This window comes from Mastomys coucha, unplaced genomic scaffold (assembly GCF_008632895.1).
Source record: "Mastomys coucha isolate ucsf_1 unplaced genomic scaffold, UCSF_Mcou_1 pScaffold6, whole genome shotgun sequence".
Lineage (NCBI taxonomy): Eukaryota > Metazoa > Chordata > Mammalia > Rodentia > Muridae > Mastomys > Mastomys coucha.
Window position 1 is genome coordinate 15,821,269 of NW_022196912.1, and position 5,256 is coordinate 15,826,524.

At 41.2% G+C, this 5,256-nt stretch overlaps 1 pseudogene; it reads right to left on the minus strand.

Moving 5' to 3' along the window:
- Positions 1–4,602: 4,602 nt before the first annotated feature.
- Positions 4,603–5,256, minus strand: LOC116080478 (annotated as a pseudogene).

Here is a 5,256-nt window from a genome sequence, read left to right on the forward strand (position 1 = left end):
GTTATGTATACCTTTTTGCCATTCAAAACTTTATACTAGGGTATGAATATATATGTATATACATATATATGCTTTCAAAACAGGATCCTATAGTGTAGCCTTGCCTATCCTGGGATTTGCTCTGTATACCAGGCTGACCTTGAACTCAGAGAGCTACACCTGCCTCTGCATCCCCAGTGTTGGGATTAAAAGCATGCACCAACACTGCCTTACAGGATATGAGTATATTATTTTATGAAATGTAGACATTTTGGGAAAAAGTCTATAAAACTTTAAAACTTATTCAATACTTTATGTGCACATGTCTCAGCTTTTCTGAGGGGGTCAGGGTATAACCTTTAGGGATCCATTCTCTTCTTCCACCCTGTGTATTCTGGGGATTGAGCTTGGGTCATCAGCCTTGGCAGCAAGCACCTGTACCCACTGAGCCATTTCACTGGCCCCACACTTCTAAGAAGTTTGTATACTTAAGGCCATCATCTCCTGTCCCATCCAGAGAATGACCTCTATTTTGTATTTTTATCTATATTTAATAATATAAATATTTAAATTTTTATTTTAAATTACATGTGTGTTGTGGGAGAGGTGATATGCTTAGGGCCAGAACTGTCTACCTACATCTGAAATTACAGGCAGTTGTGAGCTTCTCAGCATGGGTGATGAGAACCAAATTCTAGTGACCCCAAAAGATGGTCATACTGAGCCATCTCTCCAGCTCCCTACACTAAATTGTGAACTTCATTTAAACTTTATAAAGAATGAAAGTAGTTTTTCTATTTTTTTCAAGTTGTGGATCCAATACCCTCTTATTAAATAAGGTTTACTCAATGAATTAAAATGCTAGCATGGTGAAGTTTTTATAAATAATGGCATTTTTCAGTGTGCTATTATTTTTACTTTTATTTCTCTGTATAGAAGGCAGCAAATGGATCCTATTACAGTGGCTTTATATTTATTCACAGTGGTTTATAGTATAGCATAGCATAGTTTACTGAACATTTGACATCCCTGTTCTCTACAGTATGTTTTTGCATATTCTTAGGAATTTGAAATTTGTTATTTACTCTAATTTTATCTTATTAGAGGTTGAAAGTATTTTGGAAATTTTGATATAGGATACCATTTTTTCAGCTAAGAAAAACATTTTGCTTTTATCTTATTAATAACTTTAATAAGATTTGTGTTTTTTAAAAAAAGACTACTATGCTTTTATTAGTCATTATGTGTGAATTTCCCCATTTCTATTTTTAAGGTTTTATAATAAAACAATTGTTTCTACATAAATATATACTGTTTAGAATAAACATACATATTAAATTTTATTCTAGTAGTTTTATTTTTCTAGAATACCTTGGGTATTTAGAAATAATACTTGATAAAATCGCTCTGCCTTTTTTCGGTGTTTGACAGGTTTCCTTTACTGAAATCTTAATTGCCTGGGACTCCCATCTGGTGTTAAGTAATTATGATGGGAGGCCCCATCTGCTACCAGCTCTAGTGTAGCCAGCTTCAGCGAGGCCTTGGGAATGTCCGCACTGTTAGTCATTCTGTACAGTATTTGTGATGATAGCTCCCGTACTATTCAGAATAGCTGCTGAATCTTATCAGGTGTCTTCTAAGCACCTTCTGATATGATCATCAATTTCTTCCCTGCAAAGTTGCAGCGTAACGCTGAAGTGGTAGCTCAGGCATTAAGAGCTCACACTGTTCTTGCAGAAGATCCAGGTTTGGTTTGCAGCACCCACGTGTGGCTGCTCTGCTCACAGTTGCCTGTAACCCCAGCTCCAGGGAACCTGCTGCCTCCTGAGGCACCAGCATTCACATGGAAGCACCTACACACAGACACACACAATTAAAAGTAAAAGTCTTAAAACAAAGGTTGTTGGCCAGCTGGAGTATATATGTGTAAATTCTGACTCTAGAGCACCCCTTGGAATAAAACCCACTTGAGCACAATGTGTTTTTCTTTAAAAAAAAAAAAATCTGTTTCAGTTGTTAATCTTTTAGTTACAGCTTCAAAGCTTTTCTCAGATTTGTTTTACACATATAAGGGTTTTGCCTGCATGTGCAAGTGCAGGTCTGGCGTGTGCTCAGAAGAAAGCATGAGATCCCTGGAATGGGGGCTAAGGATGGCTGTAAGTGTGCAAGTGTGCATGTGGGTGCTGGGAACTGAACCCAGATCTTCTACAAGAGCAACAAGTGCTCTTAACCTCAGAGCCTGCCTCTAATCCCTTGGGTTTTAATATCCATATTCATGAGTCACATTAGCTTGGCATTTCCTGAGGACTAGGGATATAGGCAGTGTCAATATGTGTAATACACATTCTACAGGTCCTGGTTCTATTCTGAGATTCACTCCCCCCCCCCTTCTCAATTTAATAGGAGTAACCAGAGGCTTTAAACAAACAGAAAACCATGTGGCATAATCAACTAAAGCTTCCATTGTCACACATGGGATCTAGAAATTCTGGTCCTGGTGTACACCCTATAAAAAAAGCAAGCACACATCCATTTACTAGGAGAGATGTTCTGGAATGGCACCAGCCTTTAGCTCAAGCCAAAGACTGCTCACGTTCATCTGTAGAATGGACAGTGACACCTCTGTCTGTTCAACACAAAATACCCAGCAGCAAGAACAAACACTTTATTTCTGTGAACAATGGTGCCTCTCACAATCTACATGAAGCAGGAGGAGAGACCCACTGGATGCTTCTGCTTCTAAAAGGACTCAAGTGCACAAGATGTGCTGTTGTGAGCGCTGAGGTCTGTCCTGGCAGCTTCAGCATCTGGGGAATCGATAACAGAGGTGAGACAATGCCTCCTCCTACCCAGGAAGAACCGGGTGCTGATGCGAATGCCCTGCCCTTCCCTAGGTGCTGGGAGCAGTGCGCTTCCAGAACAAAGAAAGTCAAACGTTCTTCAGCGAGGAGAGAACCCTGGAGCTGCTGGCTCCTTCCAGAGAAGTTCTTTGTAATTAGTGATTTGGCAATGCTTTGACTGTAGTGGACTTTGAAATGTTTCATATTTTCTACCCTCCAAAGCTAACTAAGTCGGGTCCCTCTTTAGGCTCATTTCACCCTGCTAGTCAGAATGCTTAAATTAACACTCAGAATTTTGTTCCATAACTTTTTAGCTTATTTATTAAAGAAAATGGAACATTAGACAGTTTTCTCAAGATATCTGTAAATGAACTTTATTGTGTTTACTGTTAACATACTTGGTCTGAGGAAATGTACACATGTGGATTCTTGGTGTCTGTGTGTGTCTCTTTTTTTGCCTCGTGTCTGCGGCCTAGAGGCTTCTATGACTCAGTTCTGGTTCTCAGGGCCATGTGATTCTCAAACTGTATTTTGTTCAATTAAATGTTGCTGAGTTTGTTGGTTTCCCCCCCACACACACACAGTACTTAAATAATTCCTGAGATGGATTTGGTTTTAAATATAATATTTAACAAATATATGTCCCTGGGATAAGCTTTATGACCTAAGTCTCATTTTCTATTACTGCTGGGAGCATCAGCATGGGAATTAATTGGGATAATATATGTGAGAGCAGTTGAGAAGTTCCCAGGCATCTGAAAACTATGCGGGTTTGAGGTTGAGCCCTTGGTTTCTTTTTCCTGGCCTTGACCACCTGAAGCCCAGGACAGTTGTTAAGGAGCTGGCCCTGGGTGAGAAACTTTGCTAAGGCATCTCAGCCAGCTGACCAGAAGCCACACTTACAAAGACTCCTCAGTTCAGAACACCCATACCCTGGCTCTTTCCAGGTGATTGATTTAGACACCTCCCTGGAAAAGAAATCAAACCAAAGGCAAACTAACTTTTTCCATTCCTAGTATATTCCAGAAAATGAAAAGGGTTTATGGACAGTGCCTCATTCAGGAAAAGGTAAGAAGCTCTTTTTAATCCCCAAGCACACTTCTTTAATCCACTACTTGTTCATAAAAATATAGACATGAATAAACATGGGCTGTGAGAGCTGGCTCATGGAGCCCTTCACATTCCTCTCAAAGTGAGCCGCACCCTCAGAATCTTTAACCCTTTGATCTCCTAATGATCTCCTAAGGTAAAATTTTGTTATAGTCAGCCCCAGACCACGTTGAGTGTGAGAGGGCACCCCAATAGGAGGATGTGGGTGCTGTTGGCATGGTCGAAGGAGAGACTCCACATGTACATGGCCACTTACTGGTAGGTTACCTGCTGTTGACGTGGGAGGAACACTATAGGATTGGAAGCCTTCAGAGACCTCCCAGAGACCATGTGGCCACCAGCAAGTCCTAGAGCAACTTAAACAACAGTGGCTGTTGTGTAGCCAAGCTCGCCGTCGCTGGGTGGCTTGCCACACTGCTACAGGCTAGGTAGGTTAAGATACAGTGCACCCAAGGGCCCTCAGATAGTTTCTTCCTTTCATAGTAAGCATGTCAGCTCCAGGTCCCATAGGACAACACTTATACAAAGTGCCATACACAAAGTGCTATGGACTGATGTTAATGGCGGGCATATGGCGATTCCATGAACATTGTGGGATCAACAGACTTGCTTATAGTGTTTCCTGCCAACGAATTCACTTTCTGTGAGTCTTCAAACTCCCGATTCTAAATCTTCAAGCACGTGGAGAAGGCTGTCTCTTTTGAATTTTCTCCAATTGATTTTTTTCTAGCTGTTTCCCGGTGGCTGCCTGCTCTTGCAGCTGCTCTATGGCTTTCAGTTTCTTCTTTAGATTCTTAATTTTTTTGTCTACTTCAGGATCACCCAAAGCAGACTGGGTGACGGTGTTCTGTGGTGCACCCTGTGGGACAGGAGTAGGAGCCAATTCACTTCTTGCTTCCTGTTTCGCAGCTTTTTTAGCTTCATGCTTTCTTTGATTTTTAAGGGCTGTTTTTGATAATGGCTTGTCACTTCCCGAATGTGGCTTCATATTCTGGGGAGGTTCCTCTTCATGCAGCTTGGAATTAGTGACTGGCTTATTTCCTAAGGCTGGAGGTCTATAAGCTGTTGCAACTTTCGGCTCCTCACTAGGCACTTCACTTGGTACTGCTTGGTACATTATCGTTTTTGCTGGAAATATTCCATCCAAAAATGACTGCCAAGAAACCTGCCATAATTCTCCATTTGATGGCACATCTGCACTTTCTCTGTTTGTTGCAATGTAGTGTAGTGTTTGTTCTCCATAGTAGGAAGCTCCTGTCTTGTCAGCCTCTGTGCTGGCTATTACCGGTGCAGCAGTAGCCTTTTTATTCCACAGCATTGTAACCAT